We start from the raw sequence: 14,676 nt of genomic DNA on the forward strand, positions 1-14,676 counted from the left end.
GCTAGTATGTACTCATTAAACAGGATCTGTAATCATAACATGAGGACTTAAACACGTGTCAGTATGTTTCCTATCCAATATATATAATAATCATGTCAATTGAGTAGTTTAAGGATTGATAAAAATGACAAAAATTTATTTTATCGCTATTACCTAATTGTTCTTCCTTTTAACTGCCTTTATTATTAAATGTTTACACGAAAATAACTTTACCTAATTAACACGCCCAATGGACCTCCTTCTCCTCCTCCTCCATGCTGATTATAGAAAGCTTCGTAAGATACTTTATAACGACTTGAAAATACTTCTATGAAGTTGCAATTCCCCGAAACTGATGAAACCAATAAAGTTTATATCGGTGTGATTGTTTTCTCTGCCACCATAAGAATTATATCGATTGTAAGCTATGATTTATTAGATAACGCATTTCTATACAGTAATAATACTTACGTTACCTTTAAGATTGTTCGAGATAGTAGTCGGAAAACCAACGTACACCAAGGTAAAACATACTGAGATGTATTGGCTCATTAAAAACAAAGAAGAAAAAGAAAACACAACTTTCTATGGGAGCAATTCTTTTAAGAACACAAAATTTCATGAGCGTATTATGACCAATGTTAAAAGTATACATTTTTATACATTTCGATGGCACTTATGCACAGTAAATCAGTTTTAGATTAAATTTTAAATCTATAAAGACAGATAAATATCTGTTTTATTTTGGCTTTTATTCGACAATTTTGAAAAATATATCAAATGAAAATTGTCCTGCTTTAATCGCGGACTGTACGATCAGTTGAAAACATTTTTCTGTCAAAATGACCAGAGATGGACAGTAGCTCATCTCCTAATCTTAAGGTTTATTTCAGCGTGAAAAAATTAATTAAAGACTTTATTTTATCTGAAATAACGTTCAGCTTTTGTATCACAAAACAAACTATTTAAAAAATTTAGTTTATATACGGTTTTCTGATTCCTCTCACGATAACACGGTGTAGATAACATGATATAGGTAGTTTTTTTATATCCATTGACTCATCTGTATACGTCGTCCACATTGATGTGATGGTAGAGATCAATAAATCTTTGTTAATACGCTCTACTTGTGCATATTGAATTGCCTACCTACATAGAATCGTTATTACAAAAACACACCAAGACAGAGATTGATATCGTATATTTTTCTTTTGAATTATGAAGATAGATAATTGTTGATTTCTCTGGCGTTCTTTAAACGTTCAATCGTAAAGAAGCAACGGAACATCCAGCATGTTTCATTATACTCTCCAGTAGATAAACTATTGTGTCGAATAGATTCGGTTCAGCTGATAACAATTATATTTTGTATGGATTATCAGTAGAAAAATTAACCCCTCACCACAATTTGTTCCCTGTAAAACGTAAATACGTTTGTCCAACAACAGCTGGTAGACCCCTTTCCTAGAAATGCCATATACAATGACAGGCGTCCTACTTCTTTACCCATACTTTAATGGGCGTTAGGAGTGTCAGTCTGTATGTTTATGGTATCGCGTTGCCTTCCTCACTTTACAGTGATGTCGTTAAGAAAACACATCGCTGTGTATGAGCCGTTATCTTAAGTCAATAAAAACATTTTTAAGGGAAATCATTATTATTCTATTGTCTGATTTAATCAAGGATAAGCATAATATATTTTATGGTTATTTATCTACATGTATCGAACCGTGTCAGACATTTACCAAGCCACTTACCTCGGTCGCTTTAAATTTTACGTTGTTGTAACCGTGTGCGATTTTAAACAAAGTTGGACAGTTATTCTCGTGATTAAGAATAATGAATAACTGTCTAACTTTACTTTGCCCCGAAACGTACCATGCACTTATATGATATTGTATTACTATTCATATTAGTTGAAAACATACCTAAGAAACTCTTACGTATTATACTTTGAAATAATCTACCTAAATACGAATAATGATAAAGCTTCTTAGAAGGTTCTTGGCATGGTAATGGGAAAATTCTATTGTTTTCTTCGTTTTTAAAGCATTGCGATTATAACAGTGGGGAATATGTTCATTGCTTTAAAAACAAACCAAGAAATTTCTTCTATTTAACTTAGATTTACATGACATGTGTCGACGGTAAAGCAGAGACGCTTAACCCTCCGGACCACCATGTAATTTTCCAGAGGCTTCGCTGTTATCTTTTCTTTTCGTTAACATTATTTTGTTGTTTGCAAGTCGTTATATTTTCTTTTTTTCCTTGATAGACTACCCCCTCTGTGTATGAATATCAATGATGGCATGATACCAATTTGCAGGATGACACAGGCGGTGCATTCACAATTCAACTGTAATGGCTACAAACATCAGCTGAATGCATCACAACATCGTGTCAATAAGAAACATAATTTTTCGTAAACTGCCTGTTGTGGAGATATACCTGCCTGTTTCAATCACATGATATATCGCGGCATTTGGCCCAGAGGGTGGAGATGTCACATCTGCTCTCCAATTAAAACCAACAATCATACTCATCGATCTCGGGTAGGAAATGTACGTCAAGTAAACGGATGTGTATGAAGATCTATATAATGTGTTAACAAAGTTCACGGGGGAATAGAATATAAATGAAACATAAGACATTACGTATTCTTATCTGCACACGTTAGACGTATTATCAATTACACATGTTTCGATGTATTCTTTCGTTTGACAGGTTCGTGTTGTTTCGGTTGAAGAGTCATTTATGTTTTAATGAACAAATAACCAAGATCAATCGACTTTCATAGTCCAATATAAAAGCAAGATGTTAATATTCACATCGCTATTCTAGAGTAAAAATGAATCGTGAATCATATTATTTTTTTTAATTTACCATGCAACCATATAGTATATTCACATAAATGAATCACTCTCCGAAAAAATATGTAAAAGTTTAAAAAGATAATCAAGCCAAGAATAACACACTTGAAAAAACAGGTCGTGAACTTAAAACATTAACTTATCGACCTACAATTACCATACCACACGTTTTCAACCTACAGTTACCATACCCACACGTTATCGACCTACAGTTACCATACCCACACTTTATCGACCTACAGTTACCATACCCACACTTTATCAACCTACAATTACCATACCCACACGTTATCAACCTACAGTTACCATACCCACACGTTATCAACCTACAGTTACCATACCCACACGTTATCGACCTACAGTTACCATACCCACACGTTATCGACCACAGTTACCATACCCACACGTTATCAACCTACAATTACCATACCCACACGTTATGGTCCTACAATTACCATACCCACACGTTATCGACCTACAGTTACCATACCCACACGTTATCGACCTACAATTACCATACCCACACGTTATCGACCTACAGTTACCATACCCACACGTTATCGAGCTACCGTTATCATACCCACACGTTATCGACCTACAGTTACCATACCCACACGTTATCAACCTACAGTTACCATACCCACACGTTATCGACCACAGTTACCATACCCACACGTTATCGACCTACAGTTACCATACCCACACGTTATCAACCTGCATTTACCATACCCACACGTTATCGACCTACAGTTACCATACCCACACGTTATCAACCTACAGTTACCATACCAACACGTTATCGACCTACAGTTACCATACCCACACGTTATCGATCTACAGTTACCATACCCACACGTTATCAACCTACAGTTACCATACCCACACGTTATCGACCACAGTTACCATACCCACACGTTATCGACCTACAATTACCATACCCGCACGTTATCGACCACAGTTACCATACCCACACGTTATCAACCTACAGTTACCATACCCGCACGTTATCGACCTACAGTTACCATACCCGCACGTTATCGACCTACAGTTACCATACCCACACGTTATCGACCTACAGTTACCATACCCACACGTTATCGACCACAGTTACCATACCCACACGTTATCAACCTACAGTTACCATACCCACACGTTATCAACCTACAGTTACCATACCCACACGTTATCAACCTATAATTACCATACCCACACGTTATCGACCACAGTTACCATACCCACACGTTATCGACCTACAGTTACCATACCCACACGTTATCAACCTACAGTTACCATACCCACACGTTATCAACCTACAGTTACCATACCCACACGTTATCGATCACAGTTACCATACCCACACGTTATCGACCTACAATTACCATACCCACACGTTATCGACCTACAATTACCATACCCACACGTTATCGACCTACAGTTACCATACCCACACGTTATCGACCTACAGTTACCATACCCACACGTTATCGACCTACAGTTACCATACCCACACGTTATCGACCTACAATTACCATACCCACACGTTGTCGACCTACAATTACCTTAACAAAACGTTATCCATTTGATGAAAAAATATTAAACTCCGGATGTGTAAGTATTTTGCATTGATGGAGTAATCATCATGCATTCTACTATTGATTTACTTGTCCCATCCGTCCATTATCATTTTCGTCTAATTACAACATGCTTTGAGCAATTGACATATCCATACACATCAACTACCTTTTTCACATTCACCCTCCCTACAAAAAACACCGCCACGGGTTTATTAAGTGTCAAATATTCGCTTGGTTCTATAATTTTTTTTTTTTTTTTTTTTTTCGTTTTATGGCAGAAATCAGATTAATATCTGTCAAGCTATTAATATTGAAAAAAACATACTTTTGATTAATCTTTAATCAAATACATACGCTAAATAATCTGATTATATAACATTATTAGCTCATTTTTCATCAAAACTATGCTTTAATATTTATTATCAAAATTTAATTGAACTTAATTAAAAGGCGTTCTTGATTTAGTATTTACATATGTAGTTAAGGATTGGCATGTAGTTCATTTATATATATATATATATATTACTAGTTGATAGTATAATTTATCTCTAACGAATCTATTAATTAATCTTTATCACAAACTCATAATGAAGCATAAACCCTTAAATACGCTTGTGGCATAAAACTAAATTAACTGTTTTAATTTTGCCATTTGTGTCAAACTCTTTTGTCATGATAATGACCAACATGTTTTTATCACAAACGCGAAAGGAATAAATTGCATTGGTTCATATCTATCAACAACTATTCAATGACTAAATTATACCCATTCATACCTTTCTATAAGGATATATACTGTATTGATCTGTTTGTGTATCTACAAAAACGCGATTGATGTCGTGTCAAGGCTAAAATCATGAAATAAATCTAGATCAAAGTATTCAACAGTATATGATATACGACAACAATTACGTGCACGTGTACGCGTAACCTTAACACAGCATGCGCACATGGCATTTTTATCAATATATCATCAATACAATGAGAGTATATGTGATGATATTGATGAAAAGTATCTACATCTATCATACAGATGTCGCGATATTTTATCAGCATTTTCTTTTTCATAGACTATCTTTATATCCTGTAATAGGAATATGATATTTCTTTTGTTTGCATAAGTCATTATATTCGAGATTCTAATAACGTATTACAGCAAGATTGAACAACAGAGTCAATGTGTTTCATCTGACATTTACTAACTTAATGTGTACCTACAAAAACGCGATTGATGTCGTGTCAAGGCTAAAATCATGAAATAAATCTAGATAAAAGTATTCAACAGTATATGATATACGACAACAATTACGTGCACGTGTACGCGTAACCTTAACACAGCATGCGCATGTGGCATTTTTATCAATATATCATCAATACAGTTTCGTTGTGGAAAGTTTGCCACGTCTCATGTCTTCATAATGAGAATTATTGATTCAACCACGGGGCAAAAAAAAGTGTAGTGCTTGCTATTCATAATATCTCTATTGTGTTGAGCATAATAATCACGAGAAAAGAAGAAAGACGAATATTTCACAGGGATGACGATAATTATGCCTATCGAAATAAGTTATTTAAGCGTGCGAGGGGGTCTTACATAGCGAGGACATCACCTGGTGGCCCCCGAACCTTTTAATGTCCGAAATAATTCGCAAAATTCAGAAAGAGTCCATGCAGAAATCGCTTCTTTATTTATCAGTATTACGCAAAATTACAAAAGGTTAAAATTTCAATTGATTTTGATTTTGCTAATTTTGACAACGTCTAACGGCTATATCAAGCAAAAGTCATCTGACCTATATTTCATTATCTTAATATGAAATTTAACCTGGCCAAGAGATGGCTAGATAAAGTTTAAATCTATGTACATTTGTATTTTTATCTTTAATCTTTCAAATGATGTGGCTATTTATTAATGACGGATGACCATGAAAGGCAAAGGTTGCTCACAGTGTGTTAAAATCAGTGACATTTTAATTTATTTCATACCTAGTGAATATATCGATCAACATATCGTGCTGACGTACATTTCAACCCACGCATAGTTAAGTTTAAACAACCAAGAACCGCAATCATTAAAATATGTCAATAGATAAATTTACATACATTTTGAAGTAGTTAAAATAATCTGATAGTTACTTAGGAGTATTGCATTACAATGTACATTTTATATGTGTACATGTTACTATACCAGTGAAATTTTATCCTTGATATCGAATTTGAGACATTTGTACAGATGTCGCGATATTTTATCAGCATCTTCTTTTTCATAGACTATCTTTATATCCTATAATAGTAATATGATATTTCTTTTGTTTGCATAAGTCATTATATTCGAGATTCTAATAACGTATTACAGCAAGATTGAACAACAGAGTCAATGTGTTTGATCTGACATTTACTAACTTAATGTTGATGACAGAGAAGTGATTTGGAAAGTGAATTAAGATGGAAAAGGCAACGCACGCAACACATTAAACGGCTTTTGAAATACTTAAGAATAAAATAATGATACAAACGCACTAACATAATAAATCCCTTAACGAATACAAGAAGTATAGTGTATTTAAAATTTACTTATAGAATGTTTTCTTCATTGAAAAATTGAGAGGGTAATTTTTGCGCATGATAACCATTATTTCATGTTATGAATATAACGTTGTAGATACTGTATGTTGCATACCGTACATTGTGTGTTTTACACGTTTCTCACAAAGTAATTTGGGATGACACATGTTACAAATGTATATCTAGCATCTATTACATTCATATATATATATATATATATATATAAATGAATTTCGCATCTTGAGTGACAAAACATGTATCATAGTATAATTTTTCTCATGATACTCTATTTGCATATTGTGAATATAATGGTTTATGTGTGCTGCATACCAAATGTATTAGACGTTTCAAACAAAGTGCATTTGGATGACACATGTCATGCAATTTGCATATCGTATCACAATCGCCAATTACCGGTTGGGTATCTTATTCCTTTTCATTAATGTCTTGGAATGTTATATAATATCTTACAAAGCACATTAATGTCCTCTTAACAAATCGTTATAAGCAAGTTTTAAAAACAATACAATGCGTATATGTAAATGAAACCGCATTTCAAAATCGTTAAAACACAAGTAAATTATTAACAAAAGACAGATTTGGTTGGAAAACATTCTGGGTCCAAATGGTCGACATCCTGTTTCGTCGTCAACACGCCATGTAAATCTAAGTTGTGTACTCGAAGTCACACATGTGATGGAACTATAAGTTATTTCACCGATTATTTAGCAAACATCAAACTTTGCAAAATTGATATGACATCATGATGTCAACTAAAAAAATATCATAATTTCCATATATCTGCATCTTTATTAAACTTATTATTACCAGTACTGTTTATCTGTCACTAATAAAAAAAAAAAAACGTATTCAACATTCAGATGTAATCTAACAATCTTCTTACCTTTAGTTCCACAATATTTCATTAAACAATTTACTGTATTTCCATCAAAAGATAACGCTAAGAGTTTTTTGGAATTACTTTTTATGAAACAATGGTCACGTATATCCTCGCTTTTGTTCCTGCGTGTCGTGCTGTTAATGGATTAAAGATGGCGATGACATGTCAGTTACATGTATCAAAGTGTATTTGTTGTTCGGGATAACGAAAAGCACCAAAATAACACTGAAATGATAGGTTTACTGATGTAAACTGATTGACTATAGCTAGTCATTCACCTTTCTAAAATTGAATATATACTTGTTCAGTCATTCACAACAAGAATATACATTGAGTAACATGAATAAATTATGAATTTTGTAACAGATATGTAACATCATACGGCTGGTTCGTCCTTTTAGGATGCGTAAGTGGTGCTAGTGGTCAAGAGCCGGTACCATATTTGGTAAGGATTAAGAGTTAACACACAGGATAACGATACATATCAGAGACTGAGACACTATCAGCAGAGATTTTGACCCAAAAATATAAAATGATTGTAAAAAAGACACCAAACAAATATCCTTTTACGATATATTTGTCAGTGTATACTTTACTACACATCACGATGGTATAATCCTGATATAGATAACATGAAGGTCGTACGCTTCTTAAGGAGATGCATGAAGAATATCGCAATACATCGCGTAGCAGATTGGAATGAATCTAACAGTTATGTTGAAGGATTAATGTATGAAAGACGTACACATACAAGATCTTAATTATTTTAGTACAAACTGAGAGTAGGATACAGTAAAGTTAGACAAAGCAATCACACTACATTGTGTAACTGTTTCGTCCTTATAGGACTCGTCAGTGATGTTAAGGACTTTAAGTGTTGTTAGATATAGGAATTGACAGAGGAAACTCAAAATTGATCGAAATGGATGTGAAAATCTGGATTGGGTAATAACATTTCCAATCTATATATTTTGTATACTTTTTTAATATCGGATTTCAAAAGAACGTGATAGGCACGTGCATATTCTGTTAAACATATGCATGTATGCTGAGCATGATACTCTTATAATTAATTTAATGATCCCTCCTAAAAATTCAGAATGTCGTAATCGCAATTGATCTAGCAAAAAAAAGTCCAACCACAAAAAAATAACCAATTTTCGGATCTATTTCATGGAGACTATAGAAAAGGAGCAGAAAACACATGCATAATATCGACCAAAAAGACAATTGCCATCAGCATGACTTCTTTCCGTCGATTAAAATGCATCTGTGGTGCATATCATGTACAGCAAACCATGATTATCAAAAGCATGGTCAGCATTATGACATGTTAATGTGAAATGTTCTTCTTGAATAATATTCCAACATTGCAATTCAAATCACAACGCACGTGTACTGTTTATGTCTTTAAGAAAAAGGAATGGTAGACAGGCATTTTACCATACTCCTTAAAAAAGATATTTTGTGTTTATTATTACTCGTTAAGCTGATCAGCCCGAGAATCGCTGTGAAATAATTAATATCATGCAGTACTATATATATCTTCAGTCGTAGATCATAATTTATCCAAAAAATGTATTGACCAGTAGGTGCAATTAATAAAAGTACATGATATATCCGACAGAGCTATTCTTAACGAAAAATGACATGTGTTGCAATTGCTATCCAGTTAGTTTTTTAAGCTGCAGCAATACGTGTTATTACTATACTAATACTGTTATTATTTACTATTGCATTCCCTAACAATACATTTTAATATAGTGTCCATATAAACTCTAAAGCGATAAAACATTGCTAAATATAAACAAAAGAATAGAAATGCAGATACCATTAGAAATTATAAGAGCGATAAGACAATGTGCTCCAAAATATCTTAATATCGTTTTAAGTGTACTTTTATATAAATTCCCATAAAGGCATTTTAGAAAATCAAGGAAAAGAGAAAGAAGGATGAAAAATATAACAAAATTTTTGGTTCTAAACTCAGAGCAGAGAGAAAGAAGGATGAAAAATATAATAAAATCTTTGGTTCTAAACTCAAGGCAGAGAAAAAGAAGAATTAAAAATATAACAAAATCTTTGGCTCTAAACTCGGTCAACTGAAAGGATGTTACTAGGGATTTCTAAGAAACAGCGTTGCCAGATACCAGGTATCTGATATGGAGGTTCAACACATGGTCTCTATGGTGCAACTATCAGGTATCGAATCATGACGTCACGCAATCTGTTTAACGTGCATATCCGGTCACTTGAGTCCACAATCGGTAAATGGAACGGTTTTCGTGACATTAACATCTGGTCAGAGCAAAAAAATACATCGCACACATGTTGTCTTTGACGGAAATATCTGGTGACTGAAGACGACATTTTACGGTCGCCAATGTTGTTGCGGCGGTATTTTCTTACGTAAGCCTCAAGTTAGGCGGTAAACGGTCTCAATTGCTTCAACACCAGGATCCAAAAATCAAATAAGAAGAACAGAGAATTTTGACAATATTCAATGACATTTAGCATGCAAGCAGTAATAACAAATGATGAGTAAATACATATACATTGTACATTCATTATAAAATCCACATTACAAACATTTTTACATTCTTTGTTCTATGAAAAGAAGAGAAGCTAAAGCAAGCGCCTAGTAAAATAAGGGAGAACGTGTGAATATTCAGATATTTACCGTTGTTTAACATTAAAACAGTTTTAAGAGAGCGGCCTGTTACTGATGAAATCATACAAAACAAAATAGTACGTTATTGATAATTTCGCCATGATAAGAGATTACGTGACTATTAACGTACATGCCTCTAGTGTAATGCTCTAATACCAACAGCTTGTTCCTGATACATACATAAGATAAAAACAAAGTATTGCGGTGTGAAATAAAGATACGCATGTGAGTTTATGTGGATATTAGGATTTTTAGTGTATTTAATTAAAACCATTGATCACCCAATTCACGCTAGCAAACGATGTCTACATGAATTGATTAGAGTTCTCTGAAATATGCGACCCTTCGCCGTTTATTATCGGTTTTATCCTCACTTCATTATATTGTTAAACTTCATTATTATCAAGATAGTTTCATCATAGCTGACATAAAACGCAATTCTCGCCATTAATTACTAATCAGATAGAAAAAAAAAAGTAAGAGTCCAAATCCAGCAACAGAATTCAGGTAAATAGAAAATTTCATATTTTAAGCAAATTTTAATCGTATTTGTTTTGTTTTTGTGTTTTATTTCACTAGTTATCGCCATTTTACAATATGTGCAATCGTATTAGACTTTTCTGCGTATTATTCCAATGCAAATTATCGCTTTTACCAGTTTTTTTATCAGACCTGAATATAATTTTATATTCTAAAATAAATAAAACCAAATTATACTGTGATATCGTTGATGTCAAAAGTTATTGCGCATTATCAGATTTTCCCCGATAAGAGCAATGACGAATTGGCACATCTGTTGCTACAGGTACAATACATATCAACTGTTATATATCAGCAATACTTTCAGCAAGAAAAGCATGAAAGTGATATGTAACTTTACAGTATGTAACGTTCCCGTTTTAGTTAATGTCTATGTTAATTATCATCTTATGCAACAGTATGATTAAGTATTAATCAGCGCTATTTTCATCTTTAGAAACATTTAAGTCTGCTAGATAAGTTCAGAATTTGGTCCTACTCTTATACTCAAATAAAAACTGAATTTTGCTTAGAAGACCATATGTGTTAATGTGTATAATTGATGGTAATGGTCCACATCATCTTGCTTGTGAAACATCTTAAATTTCAGTTAAAATTGCACGCTAATAAAGCATTTTATATAATCATTTATGATGCTACATTTTAATAATATATTTAAAGGGAATTATATGCCGGGTGGTTTTTGCAGCTTTTGTAACTTAAGCCAGTTTCATGTCCTTTTTATTTGTCTCATAGTTTACAAAACTACACACAGATTACATACTATTGTATTAATGAATTGTACGATAGACCGTTTATTACATGGACTTATACATGGGCATCTATATACATGTGTGTAGATGTGTTTTGTTAATTAGAAGATCGTGTTTCTCTAGTGTCTAAACGAAATGTTCAGCAGAGACATTGTATCATTTATAGCATGAGATTTATTTTATTATTATGTATGTAAATCTAAGATGATTTAAAGAAGATATGGAAACGGACATTCCGTAATGTCATATGATCATTATACTTAAAGTCATTACCATTTATAATGAGATTATACAACTCAAGATATTTAACACAATATTCTTAGACTCGTTAGAGAACTCTAAAAGGAAATGAAAATTCATAAAAAAAAAAATCATAATATATACATTGTATATAAGTTTCTGTTGCTACCTACCTGTGGCGATTGTAGCTGTTTTTGTCCCGTACATGTATATTGATAATACTGTGCATATTTATGTCCCATTGAGCAATCGGAGGGGAAATTAAACTAAAGGTATTCATATGTTTAGGGCTGCAATAAAAAATTTAAGAAAAAATACCATAATATGTGTCTTAGCCATTTAAATGTCATGACATCTTTGTATTGTTTTCCTCTTTACATTTGATAAATGATCTTAAAATATATATGTCTGTAAACACTTCTCCTATTTGTCTTCTTTAGTTACAAAAACTATTAAAACACACGTTGCATTGCAGGTATGAATGACAATACATGTATATGCAAATGTTCAATCGTTCAATCCCGTTTTTAACGTACCTGCTGGGCACATTTTTCTATTTCAAGACATTAGAGCGACAGTGATTGATATGAAGTAGAGGGTGTTCAGCCTGGGGATATATAAGGATGGGAGAAGTAGTGCAGCATTCCTGAGGTAAGATATATTGTATGCATTGATTTTGCATGAAAAGCTGCATCTGTCATGCGGATGTATATCTCGTCATCACGGAGGTAATGTTGATATCCAATCTAATAATGGATCTCGTAACTATTTCATGAAACATTCTAAGTTTTAATGATTCCTACATTATTTCAAAATCATAAAATGTTATACATTAGGGCATCTCGAACTCACACGGTTCATGGGGAAAAATATCCGTTATATATCAATATGCGACGCTCAGAGATAATATGGTTAGTTTAACACCAATATTAGCTAGGTAAGAAAGCTATTCGTAGTTTCTACTGTCGGAACTGCCTTTTTCGTGTAAACAGGATCCTCGATATATCAGGGGTCGAGATATAATTATTAAACATGTATCTATCATATACCGCATTGTGATGCTTATAGATAATAGTGTTTGTTTCAGCAACAATATTAACTTGGTTAAACAGCTATTCGGAATATTTTATTTTCTTTTCCTGATATCGGAATCTGCCATTTAACAAGAACGTGAAGGGGCAATTTTAACTTGATAAATCTGATCATGGTCTTTTAATTTCACATGTAGCTCGGCTTCATTGAATATATACCTTAATCAACATTTGTCTTTTTAAATGTACAATGTGTACCTTTGAATCATATGTACATCGTTTCGCAAAAAAAAAGCAGTTCAGATGTAATATAACAAATATATAAATGCTGTGTTAGTTTGACTTATAGTATGTGTTTTCATTAAACTAACATTATTTTATTTATTTTTAAATCCTATTAAAAAGATATATCTTAAAATCATGAATATATATATGTTTTTTCAGTACATATGTATATATAATTGTTGACAAAGCGCCAATTCCATTGTTTGAATACTGTATAGATGGTAATATACTCGAGGATAATATGTAAATTTACAAACAAGCGTCTTAACGTGTATACCTAATTAATGCAAATTAGTGTAGCGCGAAATATAAAACCCACGAACTACTTCCTACCGAGACCACGGCGAAATATTAGCCCCACGTAATTTAACAACTAGACAGTAAATACGATTTATTAATCTGCTTCTGTAATCAAAGTACGCTCCTCAAATGAATAATAAGCTATTCTAAAAGTCTTCTCTATTTGGTTTCATAGTTAGTCATAAATTCATAGTTTTTTTCCCCCATCAGTAATTTCACAATTTGTATTTTAAACATCGGCTCCCATAATCATATACATTCTTTTACGTTGATATCTTAGCGAAATATTACAATTTCCATTTTACGTAACCATGATTATTTATTCAACGTTAATTGCTATATGCAGCACAAACCCCACATATTAACATTAATCAATATACTTCATTATCAATAACAGCGTAACGTATTACAATAATTATCTACTCTGACGTCGAAACAACCTAATTTATAATGCGACTGATGACAGGATATATATTTATATAGATTTTAACCCACTACAAGGATTGTGAAATGTTCAGTATAACACTAGGAAGATTAGTGAAGATTAAATGAGATAGCTATAACGACCTACACAATCCCATTCATTACACTAAGTAATTACCTCTTTACAAAGTGTATGCTAGATTAACGTGAATGCTATACTTACCTGTATAATCTTCAGGCTTCGGACTTTCTTCGTGGTCAGTATTTTCTGGTATGACAGTATTTACTGATAAACCCCTACTCAAGTAGTGACAAATTGACAATTTTCTTCATAGAAAAAAATCTGCGGGCATATTTTAATCAATTTATTGAAGCATAAGTAAAGAACAGCTGGCGCCGAAAAGAGACGCACAAAGGCACTGCGTCACACAAAATCTTTTCCTATTCTTCTTAACAAGACTTGAATCACAGATGGGATGTTTCATGAATTCCTGCACTGTGCTTTAGATAGAACCAATGTCTATAACAGTTTGTCCGAACATTCA

General features: G+C 33.0%; 1 protein-coding gene across 1 annotated transcript in view; it reads right to left on the minus strand.

Annotated features, from left to right (window-relative positions):
- Positions 1–14,388, minus strand: part of LOC117321874 — a 61,894-nt gene extending 47,506 nt beyond the window's left edge. Inside the window, exon 1 of the mRNA XM_033876480.1 lies at positions 14,355–14,388. The gene's annotated coding sequence lies outside the window, so the exon portion shown is untranslated. The remainder of the gene's footprint in view (positions 1–14,354) is intronic.
- Positions 14,389–14,676: the final 288 nt, after the last annotated feature.

The sequence above is a fragment of the Pecten maximus genome, chromosome 2 (genome assembly GCF_902652985.1).
Source record: "Pecten maximus chromosome 2, xPecMax1.1, whole genome shotgun sequence".
Lineage (NCBI taxonomy): Eukaryota > Metazoa > Mollusca > Bivalvia > Pectinida > Pectinidae > Pecten > Pecten maximus.